Genomic DNA, 22834 nt, shown 5'->3' on the forward strand with positions numbered 1-22834 from the left:
GTACTACAGATCAAGGTTCAAAAAAATCCAACTACGGGGTTCGAACAACCCCAATTCTAATCAAAGAATTTTTTCGACGTCATCCAAATGGCCTCAAACTATAGCATGGGCGGATCCAGACTATAGCATGGGCGGACCAAGATAATTTAAACAAGTTTAAAACATGAAAATGAAAAGGGAAGCTTGTATCCTTCTTAGTCACTCTAAAATGAAGTTTGGGGAGGTTTTTGAAATTTCCATGCTTGAAACCAAAAACCACTTCTCTTCATGCTTGACTTCATAAGACAAAGTTTAGGGTTAGGGGTAGATACATGATTTTTCTGGTTTGAATATGTCTAGACCTTATTTATCAACTTAATTGAATGCTTACTATATAACATAAGAAGACCTTGTTTTTTTTATTTTGTTTTTTAATTTTTATACGGATTTGAATCTTGGTCAAATCCTAGGTTTCACCAAGATTTGAATAAGTTTAAAACATGAATATGAAAAAGTAAGCATGCATGTATGCTTCATAATTAATCACTTCAAAATGAAGCTCTTGGGAGGGTTTTTGAAATTTCCATGTTTGAAACCAAAAAACCACATATCATCATGCTTGACTTCATGAGACAGAGTTTAGGTTAGGGGGTAGATACATGATTTCTCTGGTTTGAATATGTCTAGACCTTGTTTATCAACTTAATTGAATGCTTACAATATAACATAAGAAGACTATGTGCCTTGGTTTTTCATTTTTTGTTTTTTTTTAAATTATGCCCATTTGAGTCTTTGTCAAATCCTAGGTTTGACCATGATTTAAACAAGTTTAAAACATGAATATGAAAAAGTAAGCATGTATCCTTCGTAGTCACTCCAAAATGAAGCTCGATCTTGAGAGGGTTTTTGAAATTTCCATGTTTGAAACCAAAAAACCACATACTTATCTTCATGCTTGACTTCATAAGACAGAGTTAATTAGGGGTTAGGGGTAGCTTGATACATGATTTTTCTGGTTTGAATATGTCTAGACCTTATTTATCAACTTAATTGAATGCTTACTATATGACATAAGAAGACCTTGGTTTTCATTTTTTATACCCATTTGAATCTTGGTCAAATCATAGGTTTGACCAAGATTTGAACAAGTTTAAAACATGAATATGAAAAAGTAAGCACGTACGTATGCTTCTTAGTCACTCCAAAATGAAGCTCTTGGGAGGGTTTTTGAAATTTCCATGCTTGAAACCAAAAACCACTTCTCTTCATGCATGCTTGACTTCATAAGACAGAGTTTAGGGTTAGGGGGTAGATACATAATTTCCTGGTTTGAATATGTGTAGACCTTGTTTATCAAAATAATTGAATGCTTACTATATAACATAAGAAGACCTTATTTTTTTGAATTTTTATACCCATTTGAATCTTGGTCAAATCCTTGGTTCCACCAAGATTTGAATAAGTTAAAAACATGAATATGAAAATGTAAGCATGTATGCTTCTTAGTCACTTCAAAATGAAGCTCTTGGGAGGGTTTTTGAATTTCCATGTTCGAAACCAAAAACCACATATCTTCATGCTTGACTTCATGAAACAGAGTTTAGGGTTAGGGGTAGATACATGCATGATTTTTCTGGTTTGAATATGTCTAGACCTTGTTTATCAACTTAATTGAATGCCTACTATATAACATAAGAAGACCTTTTTTGTTTTTTTTAAATTTTTATACCCATTTGAATCTTGGTCAAATCCTAGGTTTCACCAAGATTTCAATAAGTTTAAAACATGAATATGAAAAAGTAAGCATGCATGTATGCTTCTTAATTAATCGCTTCGAAATGAAGCTCTTGAGAGGGTTTTTGAAATTTCCATGTTTGAAACCAAAAAAACCACGTACTTCTCTTCATGCTTGACTTCATAAGACAGAGTTTGGGGATAGGGGTAGCTTGATACATGAATTTTCTGGTTTGAATATGTCTAGACCTTGTTTATCAACTTAATTGAATGCTTACTAGATGACATAAGATGACTATGTGCATTGGTTTTTCATTTTATTGTTTTTTTGAATTTTTATGCCCATTTGAATCTTGGTCAAATCCTAGGTTTGACCATGATTTAAACAAGTTTAAAACATGAATATGAAAAATTAAGCATGTATCCTTCGTAGTCACTCCAAAATGAAGCTCGATCTTGAGAGGGTTTTTGAAATTTCCATGTTTGAAACCAAAAAACCACGTACTTCTCTTCATGCTAGACTTCATAAGACAAAGTTTGGGGTTAGGGGTAGTTTGATACATAAACTTTCTGGTTTGAATATGTCTAGACATTATTTATCAACTTAATTGATGAATGCTTACTAGATGACATAAGAGTTTTTGAAATTTCCATGCTTGAAAACCAAAAACCACTTCTCTTCATGCATGCTTGACTTCATAAGATAGAGTTTGGGTTAGGGGGTAGATACATGATTTTCCTGCTAGTTTGAATATGTCTAGACCTTGTTTATCAATTTAATTGAATGCTCACTATATGACATGAGCAGACCTTGGTTTTAATTTTTTTATACACATTTGATTCTTCGTCAAATCCTAGGTTTGTTGACCAAGATTTGAACAAGTTTAAAACATTAATATGAAAAGGTAAGCATGTATGCTTCTTAATTAGTCACTCCAAAATGAAGCTCTTGGGAGGGTTTTTAAAATTTCCATGATTGAAACCAAAAACCACTTCTCTTCATGCTTGAATTCATAAGTCAGGGTTTAGGGATATATAGGGGGTAGATACATGATTTTTCTGGTTTGAATATGTCTAGAGCTTGTTTTTCAACTTGAATGCTTACTATATGACATACGAAGACTATTTGCTAACGGAGGGAGTAAGCACTCTAGCTATGAAATGTACCAAACGATGCATACCAAAATGATTTTTTAGAGGAATACTAGTTCGGATTATATAATTTTATATTAGCAGGCCAAAATCGAACCCCGTAGTTGGATTTTCAGAAATTGATCCGTAGTACTGGGCAAAACCCTAGTTTAGCTTATTTAATAATAGATTCATAGGTCGATTTTTTTACGTTATTATTATTATTACTAGGCAGCACATGTGTTTGCCCGTCCAGTGAAACTCTTTCATTTCATTTTTCTTTTCCGCAAGGTCGGGAGTCGGAGGAAGAGGGATCACACGGGAGGAGACGAAGGGAGAGCAGTCACGGGGCCCCACTTATTTATGGTGTCTATCCTTTTTCTGGTGATGTTGACTGTTGTGCAGGGTTGTCAATGCGCAGGGGGGTGCGAGCGAGCGAGAAAGGCTGAGAATGAGAGAGATGTTTTTTTTAGAGGGACAACCGAACGATCCTGAAGGACCCAGATTTCCAATACGCATCAGAGCGGAGTTTACAGCATGACACAAAATAAACAGGAAATTACGTCTAAATCCCTAAGATTTACATGGTAGACTGATACGTCTCTGACGTATTGATAATTTCTTATGTTCCATGCCACATTATTGATGTTATCTACATGTTTTATGCATACTTTATGTCATATTCGTGCATTTTCTGGAACTAACCTATTAACAAGATGCCGAAGTGCCAGTTCCTGTTTTCTGCTGTTTTTGGTTTCAGAAATCCTAGTAACGAAATATTCTCGGAATCGGACGAAATCAACGCCCAGGTTCCTATTTTTCCCGGAACCATCCAGAACACCCGAGAGCCACCAGGGAGGGGGCACAGGCCACCCAAACCCTAGGCCGGCGCGGCCAGGAGGGCCCGCGCCACCCTATGGTGTGGGCACCCCTTCGACCCTCTGGCGTCGCCTCTTCGCCTATTTAAAGCCCCTGGATCGAAAACCCTGATACGTTCGACGAAACCCACAGAAACCTTCCAGAGCCGCCGCCATCGCGAGGCCAAGATCTGGGGGACAGGAGTCTCTCGCTCCGCACGCCGCCGAACGGGAAGTGCCCCCGGAAGGCTTCTCCATCGACACCGCTGCCATCTCCACCGCCATCTTCATCACCGCTGCTGCTCCCATGAGGAGGGAGTAGTTCTCCATCGAGGCTCGGGGCTGTACCGGTAGCTATGTGGTTCATCTCTCTCCTATGTACTTCAATACAATAATCTCATGAGCTGCTTTACATGATTGAGATTCATATGATGATGCTTGTAATCTAGATGTCATTATGCTAGTCAAGTGAGTTTTACTTATGTGATCTCCGGAGACTCCTTGTCCCACGTGTGTAAAGGTGACAGTGTGTGCACCGTGTGGGTCTCTTAGGCTATATTTCACAGAATACTTATTCACTGATGAATGGCATAGTGAGGTGCTTATTTATATCTCTTTATGATTGCAATGTGTTTGTATCACAATTTATCTATGTGCTACTCTAGCAATGTTATTAAAGTAGTTCTATTCCTCCTGCATGATGTAATGGTGATAGTGTGTGCATCCGTGTTAGTACTTGGCGTAGGCTATGATCATGATCTCTTGTAGATTGCGAAGTTAACTATTGCTATGATAGTATTGATGTGATCTATTCCTCCTACATATGCATGAAGGTGACAGTGTGCATGCTATGTTAGTACTTGGTTTAGTCTTTTGATCTATCTTACACTATAAGGTTACTAAAATATGAACATTAATTGTGGAGCTTGTTAACTCCGGCATTGAGGGTTCGTGTAATCCTACGCAATGTGTTCATCATCCAACAAGAGTGTAGACTATGCATTTATCTATTCTGTTATGTGATCAATGTTGAGAGTGTCCACTAGTGAAAGTCTAATCCCTAGGCCTTGTTCCTAAATACTGCTATCGCTGCTTGTTTACTGTTTTATCACATTACATCGCTGCAATACTATCACCATCAACTACACGCCAGCAAGCTATTTTCTGGCACCGTTGCTACTGCTCATACTTATTCATACCACCTGTATTTCACTATCTCTTCGCCGAACTACCTATTTGGTGTGTTGGGGACACAAGAGACTTCTTGCTTTGTGGTTGCAGGGTTGCATGAGAGGGATATCTTTGACCTCTTCCTCCCTGAGTTCGATAAACCTTGGGTGATCCACTTAAGGGAAAACTTGCTGCTGTCCTACAAACCTCTGCTCTTGGAGGCCCAACACTGTCTACAGGAAAAGGAGGGGGGAAGTAGACATCAAGCTATTTTCTGGCGCCGTTGCCGGGGAGGAAAGGTAAAAGGTACTCACACTCCGGACCTCGGCTACTAAGCTATTTTCCGGTGCATTGTAAGTACTCAAAGCTATTTCCTTTAGATCCTGCAATTGCAACTTTTTGTTTCTTGTTTACACTAGTTTGGCATAATGGACAAGAATGATCTTCTTATTCTATTTCCTGATTTAAAACATGGATTGTTTGATGCGAAAATTAAAAAACCTATGGAATCTTATTTGCATGCTGGTAGTAATATTAGTATGAACGCTTTGAACACCATTGTTGATAATGATATAGAAAGTTCTAAGCTTGGGGAAGCTGGTTTTCATGATCTTTTTAGTCCCCCAAGCATTGAGGAGAAAATTTTCTTTGATGATACTTTGCCTCCCATATATGATGATTATAATGATAGTAGTCTTTTGTTGCCGCCTATTATGGAGGATGAATTTGATTATGATTACAATATGCCTCCTATATTTGTTGATGAGAATAATAATGATAGCTACTTTATTGAATTTGCTCCCACTACATCTAATAAAATTGATTATGCTTATGTGGAGAGTAATTATTTTATGCATGAGACTCATGATAAGAATGCTCTATGTGATGGTTATATTGTTGAGTTTGCTCATGATGCTACTGAAAGTTATTATGAGAGAGGAAAATATGGTTGTAGAAATTTTCATGTTACTAAAACACCTCTCTATATGCTGAAATTTTTAAAGCTACACTTGTTCTATCTTCCTATGCTTGTTACTTTGCTCTTCATGAACTTGTTTATTTACAAGATTCCTATGCATAGGAAGCATGTTAGACTTAAATGTGTTTTGAATTTGCCTCTTGATGCTCTCTTTTGTTTCAAATATTATTTCTTGCGAGTGCATCATTAAAACTGCTGAGCCCATCTTAATGGCTATAAAGAAAGAACTTCTTGGGAGATAACCCATGTGTTATTTTGCTACAGTACTTTGTTTTATATTTGTGTCTTGGAAGTTGTTTACTACTGTAGCAACCTCTCCTTATCTTAGTTTTGTGTTTTGTTGTGTCAAGTGAAGCCTCTAATCGAAGGTTGATACTAGATTTGGATTTCTGCGCAGAAACAGATTTCTATCTGTCACGAATCTGGGCTGTTTTCTCTGTAGAAAAATCAGAAAAATATGCCAATTTACGTGCGTGTTCCTCAGATATGTACGCAACTTTCATTAGTTTTGAGTTTTCTGATCTGAGCAACGGAAGTATTTATTAAAAATTCGTCTTTACGGACTGTTCTGTTTTGACAGATTCTGCCTTTTATTTCGCATTGCCTCTTTTGCTATGTGGGATGGATTTCTTTGTTCCATTAAACTCCAGTAGCTTTGAGCAATGTCCAGAAGTGTTAAGAATGATTGTGTCACCTCTGAACATGTGAGTTTTTGATTATGTACTAACCCCTCTAATGAAGTTTATGAGAAGTTTGGTGTGAAGGAAGTTTTCAAGGGTCAAGAGAGGAGGATGATATACTATGATCAAGAAGAGTGAAAGCTCTAAGCTTGGGGATGCCCCGGTGGTTCACCCCTGCATATATCAAGAAGACTCAAGTTGCCTAAGCTTGGGGATTCCCAAGGCATCCCCTTCTTCATCGACAAATTATCAGGTTCCTTCTCTTGAAACTATATTTTTATTCGGTCACATCTTATGTGCTTTACTTGGAGCGTCTGTATGCTTTTATTTTTGTTTGTGTTTGAATAAATTGGATTACATCATGCTTGTGTGGGAGAAAGACACGCTCCGCTGTTGCATATGAACACATGTGTTCTTAGCTTTTAGTATTCATGGCGAAGTTTCTTCTTCGTTAAATTGTTATATGGTTGGAATTGGAAAATGATACATGTAGTAAATTGCTATAATGTCTTGGGTAATGTGATACTTGGCAACTGTTGTGCTCATGTTTAAGCTCTTGCATCATATACTTTGCACCCATTAATGAAGAAATACATAGAGCTTGCTAAAATTTGGTTTGCATAATTGGTCTCTCTAAGGTCTAGATAATTTCTAGTATTGAGTTTGAACAACAAGGAAGACGGTGTAGAGTCTTATAATGTTTACAATATGTCTTTTATGTGAGTTTTGCTGCACCGGTTCATCCTTGTGTTTGTTTCAAATAACCTTGCTAGCCTAAACCTTGTATAGAGAGGGAATACTTCTCATGCATCCAAATCCTTGAGCCAAACAACACTATGCCATTTGTGTCCACCATACCTACCTACTACATGGTATTTCCTGCCATTCCAAAGTAAATTGCTTGAGTGCTACCTTTAAACAATTCAAAATTTATCACCTCTGATTTGTGTCAATGTTTTATAGCTCATGATGAAGTATGTGGTGTTTATCTTTCAATCTTGTTGGGCAACTTTCACCAATGGACTAGTGGCTTCATCCGCTTATCCAATAATTTTGCAAAAAGAGCTGGCAAGGGGATTCCCAGTCCCAAATTAATTAACAAAAATAGACACTCCTCCATGGTATGTGATTGTTGGATGGCACCCGAAGGATTCGGTTAGCCATGGCTTGTGTAAGCAAAGGTTGGGAGGAGTGTCATCATAATAAAACTAAAATAAAAAGGCACTCCTTCATGGTATGAGATTGTTGGCAGGCACCCGAGGATTCGGTTAGCCATGGTTTGTGAAAGAAAGGTTGGAAGGAGTGCCACCCAAAATAAAATAAAATGGGAGCCGCTCTTTGAAGGTTTGTCTGGCAAGGGGGTTAGAGTACCCGCTACCATTCGTTGACAACAACATACACCTCTCAAAACTTTATTTTTATGCTCTCTTTATGTTTTCAAAATCAAAGCTCTAGCACAAATATAGCAATCGATGCTTTCCTCTTTGAAGGGCCATTCTTTTTACTTTTATGTTGAGTCAGTTCACCTATTTCTCTCCACCTCAAGAAGCAAACACTTGTGTGAACTGTGCATTGATTCCTACATACTTGCATATTGCACTTATTATATTACTCTATGTTGACAATATCCATGAGATATACATGTTACAAGCTGAAAGCAACCGCTGAAACTTCATCTTCCTTTGTGTTGCTTCAATGCTTTTACTATGAATTATTGCTTTATGAGTTAACTCTTATGCAAGACTTATTGATGCTTGTCTTGAAAGTGCTATTCATGAAAAGTCTTTGCTTTATGATTCAGTTGTTTACTCATGTCATTACCATTGTCTTGGATTGCTGCATTCACTACATATGCTTTACAAATAGCATGATCAAGGTTATGATGGCATGTCACTCCAGAAATTATCTGTGTTATCGTTTTACCTGCTCGGGACGAGCAGAACTAAGCTTGGGGATGCTGATACGTCTCCGACGTATCGATAATTTCTTATGTTCCATGCCACATTATTGATGTTATCTACATGTTTTATGCACACTTTATGTCATATTCGTGCATTTTCTGGAACTAACCTATTAACAAGATGCTGAAGTGCCAGTTCCTGTTTTCTGCTGTTTTTGGTTTCAGAAATCCTAGTAACGAAATATTCTCGGAATCGGACGAAATCAACGCCCAGGTTCCTATTTTTCCCGGAACCATCCAGAACACCCGAGAGCCACCAGGGAGGGGGCACAGGCCACCCAAACCCTAGGCCGGCGCGGCCAGGGGGGGCCCGCGCCACCCTATGGTGTGGGCACCCCTTCGACCCTCTGGCGCCGCCTCTTCGCCTATTTAAAGCCCCTGGATCGAAAACCCTGATACGTTCGACGAAACCCACAGAAACCTTCCAGAGCCGCCGCCATCGCGAGGCCAAGATCTGGGGGACAGGAGTCTCTGTTCCGGCACGCTGCCGGAACGGGGAAGTGCCCCCGGAAGGCTTCTCCATCGACACCGCTGCCATCTCCACCGCCATCTTCATCACCGCTGCTGCTCCCATGAGGAGGGAGTAGTTCTCCATCGAGGCTCGGGGCTGTACCGGTAGCTATGTGGTTCATCTCTCTCCTATGTACTTCAATACAATAATCTCATGAGCTGCTTTACATGATTGAGATTCATATGATGATGCTTGTAATCTAGATGTCATTATGCTAGTCAAGTGAGTTTTACTTATGTGATCTCCGGAGACTCCTTGTCCCACGTGTGTAAAGGTGACAGTGTGTGCACCGTGTGGGTCTCTTAGGCTATATTTCACAGAATACTTATTCACTGATGAATGGCATAGTAAGGTGCTTATTTATATCTCTTTATGATTGCAATGTGTTTGTATCACAATTTATCTATGTGCTACTCTAGCAATGTTATTAAAGTAGTTCTATTCCTCCTGCACGATGTAATAGTGACAGTGTGTGCATCCGTGTTAGTACTTGGCGTAGGCTATGATCATGATCTCTTGTAGATTGCGAAGTTAACTATTGCTATGATAGTATTGATGTGATCTATTCCTCCTACATATGCATGAAGGTGACAGTGTGCATGCTATGATAGTACTTGGTTTAGTCTTTTGATCTATCTTACACTATAAGGTTACTAAAATATGAACATTAATTGTGGAGCTTGTTAACTCCGGCATTGAGGGTTCGTGTAATCCTACGCAATGTGTTCATCATCCAACAAGAGTGTAGAGTATGCATTTATCTATTCTGTTATGTGATCAATGTTGAGAGTGTCCACTAGTGAAAGTCTAATCCCTAGGCCTTGTTCCTAAATACTGCTATCACTGCTTGTTTACTGTTTTACTGCGTTACATATCGTCGCAATACTACCACCATCAACTACACGCCAGCAAGCTATTTTCTGGCACCGTTGCTACTGCTCATACTTATTCATACCACCTGTATTTCACTATCTCTTCACCGAACTAGTGCACCTATTTGGTGTGTTGGGGACACAAGAGACTTCTTGCTTTGTGGTTGCAGGGTTGCATGAGAGGGATATCTTTGACCTCTTCCTCCCTGAGTTCGATAAACCTTGGGTGATCCACTTAAGGGAAAACTTGCTGCTGTCCTACAAACCTCTGCTCTTGGAGGCCCAACACTGTCTACCGGAAAAGGAGGGGGGAAGTAGACATCATAGACCCCATGATGAAAGCAAGAAATGCGATCGGGTCCTTAATAGGCACCGTCCGGATTGATCCTCGTCGGAGCCGGGGACAAACCACTTGGCGCGACCAAATCGCCATGGCTACAGAGCCTGCACACCATGGCCTACGAGCTGAGCTAGAAACGACCTGCCAAAACCGGCAGCCAACGGAGGTGCATAATTGGAGAGAGAGAGAGAGAAAGAGTGTTGATGCCTCTCTCTTGACAAAGAAGATGGCCGGGAGTTTGCCTACCTAGCGTACGTGACTTGTGCTCACTAAAGTGTGGGACCTCACGCATGGGAACCACACGTAAGTGACAGACTTGTTGCTCTAATAACTCGGGTGATCATTATACTGTATTAGTACATAGTTTCCTATGGATCCTTCTTAGTCACTCCAAAATGAAGCTCTTTGGGAGGGTTTTTGAAATTTCCATGTTTGAAACCAAAAATAAGAAGACTATGTGCCTTGATTTTACATTTTTTAAAATTTTGCCCATTTGAATCTTGGTTAAATCCTAGGTTTGACCACGATTTGAATAAGTTAAAAACATGAATATGAAAAAGTAAGCATGTATGCTTCTTAGTCACTTCAAAATGAAGCTCTTGGGAGGGTTTTTGAATTTCCATGTTCGAAACCAAAAACCACATATCTTCATGCTTGACTTCATGAAACAGAGTTTAGGGTTAGGGGTAGATACATGCTTGATTTTTCTTGTTTGAATATGTCTAGACCTTGTTTATCAACTTAATTGAATGCCTACTATATAACATAAGAAGACCTTTTTTGTTTTTTTTTTATTTTTATACCCATTTGAATCTTGGTCAAATCCTAGGTTTCACCAAAATTTGAATATAAGTTTAAAACATGAATATGAAAAAGTAAGCATGCATGTATGCTTCTTAATTAATCTCTTCGAAATGAAGCTCTTGGGAGGGTTTTTGAAATTTCCATGTTTGAAACCAAAAACCACATATCTTCATGCATGCGCTTGACTTCATGAGACAGAGTTTAGTGTTAGGGGGTAGATACATGATTTCTCTCGTTTGAATATGTCTAGACCTTGTTTATCAACTTAATTGAATGATGCTTACTATATGACATAAGAAGACTATGTGCCTTGATTTTTCATTTTTTTAAAATTTTGCCCATTTGAATCTTGGCCAAATCCTAGGTTTGACCATGATTTAAACAAGTTTAAAACATGAATATGAAAAATTAAGTATGTATCCTTCGTAGTCACTCCAAAATGAAGCTCTTGAGAGGGGTTTTGAAATTTCCATGTTTGAAACCAAAAAACCGCGTACTTCTCTTCATGCTTGACTTCATATATAAGACAGAGTTTGGGGATAGGGGTAGCTTGATACATGAATTTTCTTGTTTGAATATGTCTAGACCTTGTTTATCAACTTAATTGAATGCTTACTAGATGACATAAGATGACTATGTGCATTGGTTTTTCATTTTTTTGAATTTTTATGCCCATTTGAATCTTGGTCAAATCCTAGGTTTGACCATGATTTAATCAAGTTTAAAACATGAATATGAAAAATTAAGCATCTATCCTTCTTAGTCACTCCAATATGTAGCTCTTGGGAGGGTTTTTGAAATTTCCATTCTTGAAAACCAAAAACCACTTTTCTTCATGCATGCTTGACTTCATAAGACATAGTTTAGGGTTAGGGGGTAGATACATGATTTTCCTACTAGTGTGAATATGTCTAGACCTTGTTTATCAATTTAATTGAATGCTTACTATATGACATGAGCAGACCTTGGTTTTAATTTTTAATACCCATTTGAATCTTCGTCAAATCGTAGCTAGGTTTGTTGACCAAGATTTGAACAAGTTTAAAACATGAATATGAAAAAGTAAGCATGTATGCGTCTTAACTAGTCACTCCAAAATGAAGCTCTTGGGAGGGTTTTTGAAATTTCCATGTTTGAAACCAAAAACCACTTCTTCTCTTCATGCTTGACTTCATAAGTCGTGGTTTAGGGATATATAGGGGGTAGATACATGATTTTTCTGGTTTGATATGTCTAGACCTTGTTTATCAACTTAATTGAATGCTTACTATATGACATAAGAAGACTACGTGACTTGTGCTCACTGAAGTGTGGGACCTCACGCATGGGAACCACACGTAAGTGACAGACTTGTTGCTCTAATAACTCGGGTGATCATTATACTGTATTAGTACATAGTTTCCTATGGATCCTTCTTAGTCACTCCAAAATGAAGCTCTTTGAGAGGGTTTTTGAAATTTCCATGTTTGAAACCCAAAACAACTTCTCTTCATGCTTGACTTCATAAGACAGAGTTTAGGGTTAGGGGTAGATACATGATTTGTCTGGTTTGAATACGTCTAGACCTTGTTTATCAACTTTAATGCTTACTATATGACATAAGAAGACTATGTGCTTTGGTTTTTCATTTTTCTGATTTTTTTATTTTTGATGCCCATTTGAATCTTGGTCAGATCCTAGGTTTTACCAAGATTTAAACAAGTTTAAAACATGAAAATGAAAAGGGAAGCATTTATCCTTCTTAGTCACTCTAAATGAAGTTTTTGGGAGGTTTTTGAAATTTCCATGTTTGAAACCCAAAACCACTTCTCTTCATGCTTGACTTCATAAGACATAGTTTAGGGTTAGGGGTACATACATGATTTGTATGTTTTGAATATGTCTAGACCTTGTTTATCAACTTGAATGCTTACTATATGACATAAGAAAACTACGTATGTGCTTTGGTTTTTCATTTTTCGGTTTTTTTTGAATTTTCTGCCCATTTGAATCTCTGTCAAATCCTAGGTTTGACCAAGATTTAAACAAGTTTAACACGTGAAAACGAAAAGGTAAGCATGGATCCTTCTTAGTCACTCCAAAATGTACCAATTGATAGATGTGTTAACTTTGCTTCATGGAAAAAATAATGTCATGTAAATGAGTTAACTTGGATTTCCTACCCTTGAATCCATAGGAAACTTTGTTCTAATGCACTATAATAATCAACCGAGTTTTTACACCAACAGGTCTGTCACTTACGTGTGGTGCCCATGCGTGAGGTCCCGCACTTCAGTGACCACAAGTCACGTGCAATAGGTCCGCAAACTCCCAGCCATTTTCTTTGTCAAGAGAAGACGCATCAGGATGCGTATTGGAAGTCTCTGGGTCCTTCAGGATCCTTCGGTTGTCCCTCTCACAAAAAGAACAAATCTCTCTCATTCTCGGCCTCGCTCGACTCGCTCGCTCGCTCGCACCTCCCCGCTCACCGACAAACCCCGCACAACACCAACATCATCACCCGAAAAAGGGGAGACACCATAATGCTCTCCCTCCTTCTTCTCTCCTTCCGAGTGATCCCTCTTCCTCCGAGCTTCACTCGACGGGCAAACACATATGTGCTGCATAGTAGAGTAATCATAAAAAGGTACGTAGAAAAATCGACCTACGAATCTATAATTAAATAGGTTAAACTAGGGTTTTGCCCAGTACTACAGATCAAGGTTCAAAAAAATCCAACTACGGGGTTCGAACAACCCCATTTCTAATCAAAGAATTTTTTCGACGTCATCCAAATGGCCTCAAACTATAGCATGGGCGGATCCAGACTATAGCATGGGCGGACCAAGATAATTTAAACAAGTTTAAAACATGAAAATGAAAAGGGAAGCTTGTATCCTTCTTAGTCACTCTAAAATGAAGTTTGGGGAGGTTTTTGAAATTTCCATGCTTGAAACCAAAAACCACTTCTCTTCATGCTTGACTTCATAAGACAAAGTTTAGGGTTAGGGGGTAGATACATGATTTTTCTGGTTTGAATATGTCTAGACCTTGTTATCAACTTAATTGAATGCTTACTATATATATGACATAAGAAGATCGACTATGTGCATTGGTTTTTCATTTTATTGTTTTTTTTAATTTATGCCCATTTGAATCTTGGTCAAATCCTAAGTTTGACCATGATTTAAACAAGTTGAAAACATGAATATGAAAAATTAAGCATATGTCCTTCTTAGTCACTCCAAAATGAAGCTCTTGGGAGGGTTTTTGAAATTTCCATGTTTGAAACCAAAAACCATGACTTCTCTTCATGCATGCTTGACTTCATAAGACAGAGTTTAGGGCTAGGGGTAGCTAGATACATGATGTTTCTGGTTTGAATATGTCTAGACCTTGTTTATCAACTTAATTGAATGCTTACTATATGACATAAGAAGACTACGTGCCTTGGTTTTTCATTTATTTTCATTTATTTTGAATTTTTATGTCCATTTGAATCTTGGTCAAATCCTAGGTTTGACCATGATTTAAACTAGTTTAAAACATAAATATGAAAAATTAAGCATCTATCCTTCTTAGCCACTCCAAAATGAAGCTCTTGGGAGGGTTTTTGAAATTTCCATGATTGAAACCAAAAACCACTTCTCTTCATGCTTGACTTCATAAGTCAGGGTTTAGGGATATATAGGGGGTAGATACATGATTTTTCTGGTTTGAATATGTCTAGAACTTGTTTTCCAACTTGAGCTTGTCTAGAGCTTGTTTTTAATTTTTTTATACCCATTTGATTCTTCGTCAAATCCTAGGTTTGTTGACCTAGATTTGAACAAGTTTAAAACATGAATATGAAAAGGTAATCATGTATGCTTCTTAATTAGTCACTCCAAAATGAAGCTCTTGGGAGGGTTTTTGAAATTTCCCTGATTGAAACCAAAAACCACTTCTCTTCATGCTTGACTTCATAAGTCAGGGTTTAGGGATATATAGGGGGTAGATACATCATGATTTTTCTGGTTTGAATATGTCTAGAGCTTGTTTATCAACTTAATTGAATGCTTACTATATGACATAAGAAGACTATGTGCCTAGATTTTTCATTTTTTTAAATTATGCCCATTTGAATCTTGGTCAAATCCTAGGTTTGACCAAGATTTAAACAAGATTAAAACATGAAAATGAAAAATTAAGCCTTGATCCTTCTTATTCATTCCAAAATGAAGCTTTCGGGAGGTTTTTTGAAATATCCAGGTTTGAAACCCAAAACCACTTCTCTTCATGCATAGTTTAGGGTTAGGGGTAGATACATGAATTTTTGGTTTATAGTAAGCATTCAAGTTGATAAACAAGGTATATACATATTCAAACTAGAAAAATCATGTATATACCCCCTAAGGCTAAACTCTGTCATATATATGAAGTCAAGCATACAAGAGGAATTGTTTTGGGTTTCAAACATGGAAAATTCAAAAACCCTCCCAAAAGCTTCATTTTTTGAGTGAATAAGAAGGATCCATGCTTACTTTTTCATTTTCATGTTACTGACTTGTTTAATTCTTGGTCAAACCTAGGATTTGACCAAGATTCAAATGGGCATAAAAATTCAATATAGAATTCAAAAAATGAAAAACCAAAGCACATAAGCTTCTTAAGTTATAGTAAGCATTCATGTTGATCAACGGAGTCTAGACATATTTAAACATTAAAAATCATGTATATACCCCAAACCCTAAACTCTGTCTAATGAAGTCAAGCACGAAGAGAAGTGGTTTTCGGTCTAATTTTTTTTTGAATTGTTATGCCCATTTGAATCTTGGTCAAATCCTAGCAGGTTTGACCAATATTTAAACAAGTTTAAAACATGAAAATGAAAAGTAAGTTTGGATCCTTCTTATTATTCACTCCAAAATGAAGCTTTTGGGAGGTTTTTTTTAATTTTCCATGTTCGAAACCCAAAATGATATCTCTCCGTGCTTTACTTCATAAGACAAAGTTTAGGGGTAGGGGGTACATACATGATTTTTCTGGTTTGAATATGTCTAGACCTTGTTTATCAACTTGAATGCTTATTATGTGACATCAAAAGACTATGTGTTTGGTTTTTTTTGAATTTGTTATGCCCATTTGAATCTTGGTCAAATCCTAGGTTTGACCAAGATTTAAACCAGTTTAAAACATGAAAATGAAAAGTAAGCCTGGATTCTTCTTAGTCACTCCAAAATGAAGCTTTTGGGAGGTTTTTTAAATTTCCATGTTTGAAACCCAAAACCACTTCTCTTAATGCTTGACTTCATAAGACAGAGTTTAGGGTTAGGGGCCAAGTATATACATGATTTTTCTTGTTTAAATATGTCTAGACTTTGTTTATCAACTTGAATGCTTACTATATGACATCAAAAGACTATGTGTTTGGTTTTGATTTTTTTGAATTTGTTATGTCCATTTGAATCTTGGTCAAATCCTAGGTTTGACCAAGATTTAAACCATTTTAAAACATGAAAATGAAAATGTAAGCCTGGATTCTTCTTAGTCACTCCAAAATGAAGCTTTTGGGAGTTTTTTCAATTTCCAATGTTTGAAACCCAATACCACTTTTCTTCATGCTTGACTTCATAAGACAGAGTTTAGGGTTAGGGGTATATACATGATTTTTCCGGTTTGAATATGTCTAGACTCGTTGATCAACTGTAATGCTTACTATATGACATAAGAAGCTTATGTGCTTTGGTTTTTTTTATTTCTTTTTTGAATTTTTATGCCCATTTGAATCCTGGTCAAATCCTTTGTTTGACCAAGATTTAAACAAGTTAAAACATGAAAATGAAAAAGTAAGCCTGGCTCCTTCTTAGTCATGAAAATGAGTTAACTTGGTTTTCCAACCCTTGAATCCATAGGAAACTTTGTACTAATGCAGTATAATAATCACCCGAGTTTTTACACCAACAGGTCTGTCACTTACGTGTGGTGCCCATGCGTGAGGTCCCAAACTTCAGTGAGCACAAGTCACATGCGGTAGGCAGGCAAAATACCCGATCAATCCAGGCGGTGGCTGTTAAGGACCCGATCGCATTTCTTGCTTTCAGACTGGGGTCTACCATGTAAAAGTTTGTTCCTTTTGGATGCATCACTCGTATTTGCATGTTTTTTGGGGGTCCCGCAAATTCAGGGTAGCATCATGCCCCCCTTCCCACGCCAACACAAACAGAGTTCAACACAACCTAATTAAGCAAGGTTCAACACAGACATAGTTCAACAACCCCTAATTAAGCTAATAGGTTCACTACAAACGCCGCCGAGCAGCAAACATAAACAGAGTTCAACAACAGATGCTGCTTTTGAAGCAGTATGAGAGACAAACATGCACAACAGTTACGGAGTATATTTACCATCTTCTTCCCCGTCGCCTCCTCCCGGTCCCGCTTCTTACGCTTCTTGCTGCCCATACCTTTAATCTTTGGTGGCTTGGGGTTGGGAGGAGGCACACGACCGGTCTCGATAGCTTGGTTCAATTTCTTCCTTAGGAATAGCCCATAGGCCATGTGGTTGGCTATGAAGCCGGATCGGTTAACAGCTTTCCCAACTTTGAGACAATCGGACCCACCGGCTTCGGCATGCTGCAGACGCTTCGAAAGTCAACCTTTATGCTCTTTGTGCGTAAGGGGCAGCTGTTCCCGGCACCAGTCCAGTGGTTCACTCCAATACTTGTCGAACTTCCCGCCTTAAGCTTGTTGAGAGTGGCCCTGGCCTTCCTATGACGCGACTCGACATCGCCGTCAACCTCATCGCAGCAACCCGATACATGCCAAATAAACAGTGAAGCAAATATGTAGCAGCTTGCAACTAATAATGAATATGAATCTAAAAAGATTCTCGACGCTAATTCAAAACCCTATAGCGCAAAAAAAAGAGGGAGAGACCATAGAGCAAATCGACATGTGGCTATGTTGAATAAGGGAGAGAGGTGAATCGGATGTGAAGCAAATATGTAGCAAGCTTGCAACTAATACTGAATATGAATCTAAAAAGATTCTCGACGCTAATTCAAAACGCTATAGCGCAAAAAAGAGGGAGAGACCATAGCGCAAATCGATACAGTGGCTATGTTGAATAAGGGAGAGAGGTGAATCGGAACATACTTCCTCCCCTCGTCGACGATATTCTCGTCGAAGGTCGGCGGCGGCGGTTCAAAGATGAGTTCAACCTCGTCCTCGTCATCTAGGGGATGCTTCCCAAGAGAGTGGACCCATCTACCAACAGCATCAGATGCCGATGAGCGACCGATGGCCCGACCTTCGGCAATGGCCTCCGCTTCGTCTTTGGCATCCGCTGCGGCGATGATCGCCGCCGTTGCGGCCATGCGTGCTACGGTCGCGGCTCTGGACGCCTCCTCTGCGGCTAAGGCCAGCCGCGTGGCTTTCGCTTTCGCTGCGTTGACGGCGTCGGTTGGGCTCTCCATCGGTGGAATGGGAAGGGGAAGTGAAGAGAGGGTTTTTTCCTAGTCCGTGGAGAGAGGGAGAAGTGTGGACGTGAAATGGATAACTGACGATATTTCAAGATTTGGGAGACATAGCATGAACGGGCAGATGACAGCGCGTGGGTGCATTACCTCATACTGCCTCTGTCCTAGAAAGAGCGTACGTGTGGGTTTTCAAGGCATATTAAGGATTTTATTATTACCCACACACATTTATTTTGTACTTCTCTACAGTGTTGATCGTGCTACTACTATTTGTGTTAGTGCGCCAAAAACAAAATGTTATTTTCTAAGTGCCAAATTAATCTAGGGCGTTGGTTGTGAACCGGTGAACAAAAAAGAGATAGCCCAAAAGAGGAACACACCAAGGTACAAAAACTAGCATATATGCATGTTTCTATGTACATATATATGACCCTGGGTTTGTAGATAAAAAACATTCATATATGTGCTTACTATTAATATACATAAGTTTATGCTGATTCTCTTGGTTTAGGTATATATATGGTTAGGCATCACTACTAATTCAGAAAAAACAAAAATGTAACCCTTCAAGTGAAGTCATTTTAAGTGACCTAACAACTAAAATTCATATATAGGATTTGTATAGGAATTATGTAGGATTTAGATCACATATGAATTTTCCCCACACTAGTTGTTTGATTCATAGGAACATATCCTATAGGAATCTTGCAGTGCAAATCCTATAAGAATAAAACATTAGGTCATACCTCATGGAAAATTTCCTTTGGCACAATCAAACACAACTCATCTTCCTATATGATTCAACTAGCCATTAAATCTCAATCCTATGTTTTTCATATTTCTATGGTTTTCCCATCCTATGAATCAAAGGAGCCTTAGGGCTTATATCTTTTTTTAGAAAGGCAAACTATGTTAAGATTGGCCAAGTTTTACGAAAAACCTTTAACATGCAAAATACAAAGTTGAGTCATTTCGTTTGAATCAGAGGGAGTACATTTGACGTTATGGTACTATTTGACAGCTACTTGGCACTGTATTTTTTCCGAACCAAACTTCCCCCTTCATGAAGCTTTTATTTTAGCTTCAGTGACTTGATACATCCATATATCTAGACAAAGTTGAGTCAATTCATTTGAATCAGAGGGAGTACATTTGACTATATGGGTATTGTTTGACAACTGCTTGGCACTTTGTCTTCTTTTTCGAACCAAATCGCCCCCTTCACGAAGCTTTTATTTTGGGATAGAGCTTCATCGACTTGATACTTCCAAGTCTCACGGTGACTTGGTGCCACCATCCACCATCCATCTCAGATCCAATGTATGCGATCGACTTAGAATTTAAACTAAATAATTATTATAATTGCTCGTAAATATTTCAAGAACTTCCGATTAATCGTGCATATTTCGATTTATATTTTGGTGAAGTTTCATTCGATTTGAATCAAAGGTTTGTGAGCAAATATATACTCCCTCCGGTTCATATTAATTGACTCTAATATGGATGTACTAGACACATTTTAGTTCTAGATACATCCATATTGAAGTCAATTAATATGAATCAGAGGGAGTATTTAGTTTAAACTAGTGCTCGTATACGTAAAAAGCTCTTTAATCACAAACTAATTGTCCGAGTGGGATGAAATATTCACAGATTTTAGAACAAGGCATCTACATTTTACTGGATTTTTTTCATAATTTTTGTTTTTAGGTTCGAAATAAGAGATAGTTTGGAACGTTGGATCTCAAATGGTTGGTAGATGGTGGCACCAAGTCACAATGAGATTTGGAGACTTCAAGTCACTGCAGCTCTGTCCTTTTATTTTGACAAACTGCAGAGCCGCTGGTGCATCTATGGTTGCGTACGGCCGACGCCGTTTCTTAGCAAGGAAGTTCTTCCTATAAGTAGTAGTATCCATACTCCACTCCAAGGCATGTAGAAAAAAAAGAACCCATCCCGTTCTTGTTTTCCCGATCACTCTTCTCTGAAGATGGAGGAGGCCCTCTTGTTGTGCCCCCTCTGCCTGCTGCCCTTCAAACCCCCCATATCCAAGGTCGCTCCCTTCCGATTTCATTCTTGGGTTCACCTGTGAGAAATGTCAATGACAACTGATGCCACGTACGTTGTTCCGTGCAGTGCAAGGGCGGTCATATGGGCTGTCGGCGCTGCGTCGGCGAGCTTCCGCCGAACCCGTGCAAGAAGTGCGAGCAGCCAGCGAGGTTGCCGCCGTCGAATCGATCTGGGGCAAGATTGCCGACGTCGAATCGATCTGGGGCAATGGTCAAGTGCGTCGGCTGCCAGAGCTTGGTCGCCTCCACGGAGTCCTACAAGCACTATATCGCGTGCCCGCATGGTCCGTGCGGCTGCACAGAGGCCATCAATACCGGCTGCAGCTTCACCGGCCCACCGCGGGAGCTCCTGGTACACCTCCAAGCATCCCACTCCATCCCAGTGTTTACGTTCCAGTATGGCATACCCGCCTGGTGCATAGTTCGTGTTCCGGTACAACCGCGGGGACACCTGTTCATCGGTAGTGGGGAAGAAGACGGTAGCGTGTTCGCCATCACCGTTGGCGCGCTCGGCCCGACGACCATTGTGTCCTGTGTGTGCATCAGGTCGGCCGCGTGCTTGTTTCCGATGTACAAGGCGCAGCTGCTGGTGATTGGTCCGCCGGCGCCGGCGACGGCTGGGACCAGTGACCTCTCGACGGACACCTTGATGGCGGTAATCGAGCCGACGAGCTCCCCGACGCCTAGCTCGATCATGTTGCAGCAGCTCACTTCTTTCCTGGCGGTGCCGCCCCGTTACGCGAAGCAGAATGGAGGGCAGCGTGTGTTGCCTATCTGCGTTTGCATCAACAAGAAGGTTATACAATAATCTTCGTTTAGTCATACTGCAATGTAGTTACTCGAAGATCGGAGGGAGTAGTTTAGTTCGAAGTAGGGTTCGTTCGGATGTATTTTGGACTTGTATAGTAGTACTACTACTCCAGAACTATTAGCTAGCTAGTTGGAGTGCTAGAATGCAGCTCAGAGTATTATAGTATTTTGGCAGTACTACTAGTATATGTATGTGACTGCAAATTCAAACTAAAATGGAGTATTTCTTTCTAATGTTGTTCTTTTGGAGTCATCATTTTTTTCTGAACGTGTTAACTATGCTATTATCTAAGGATTCGTTTAGATTTCTTTGGTTGAATTCATATTTCGTCTCTTCCTAATTTGGCAAAACTGCACTGTCATGGGCATTCTTACAAGGTCGCTGAAGTTTCGAAGTTTCTTAATGTATATTGCGTAGGGTGTACCCCCTTAACATGGATCTGTTGCATTTTTGGGTTGTATTTTTTTTGGCAATTTTCAGGACCATAAAATAGCACGCCTTCAGTTGAAATTTGAATTAGTGGCCGATACTAGCATGGAGTAGCCACGGAGTCGTAGTTGATGGCGAGAAGGTTGATGCCTTGCTAGGTTGGTGTACGTTGCAAAAAGAACAAGGTTGGTGTGTATTTGTTTTATTTGTTCACCATAATACTGACATGGCCATCGATTTGATTAGACAACACAAGCCTGGGATGTTTCAATTATTTATTGTAGGAAGCACGATTAATGTTCTGTAATGATGGGGCTACTCCTATAGTCCGTCTGCTCCTACTCGGGTGTCGGGTCACAGTCACACTCTCCTCTTTTTTTGAACACATTCACACTCTCCTCGAAACTGCAGTAGGCAGGAGTAGCGTCTCGGTTCACCTCCGTCGTCTATCCCCACTCCGCCCAGCTTCCATAGCACGCGCCTGCGTCTCCGCCATGGTGCTTTCGCATCCTATCCAGCAGTGCCCAGTTTGAGAGCCTCTGTTCTCCAACTCAAACCCCCACCTGCCGCCATTGATCGCCATCTCTCTCCCAAAGTTCGAATCAATAGATCTCCCAAGAAAATACCAACCCCATTGTACCACCTGCCTCATTGCGATGGCGAAATCGAGCAGGGTCTGTGGATCTGGGCTGTTTCACAAGGTGTTTACGGAAGGCCCCCTTGAAGTGCTCATCAGCCAGTGCGACGCCATCACCGCCGCGTCCCTAGTCGGTTCCTCCAAAAGTATTCTTCAGTCAGCCAAATACAGTGCCACTCTGCCTGCTTCTCAGCCGTTTGGCCTTCCGTGTGTTCTCTGTTGTGACCCGGCGGATAAACCATGGGTGTTCAAGGAGGATTTGCCGGTGCACAGCAAGTGCAAACTACTGCCGCTGGACAGGTTCTCCTATGATGGCCTAATGCCACACGGTAAGGATGAGGAGTGGGCAGGCGCCAATGGAGATTGGATCGCCATGGTTGGCCCCGAAGGCAAGTGGAACCTCCTCAATGTCTACACTCATCGCAAGATTAAG

Source organism: Lolium perenne, chromosome 3 (assembly GCF_019359855.2).
Source record: "Lolium perenne isolate Kyuss_39 chromosome 3, Kyuss_2.0, whole genome shotgun sequence".
NCBI lineage: Eukaryota > Viridiplantae > Streptophyta > Magnoliopsida > Poales > Poaceae > Lolium > Lolium perenne.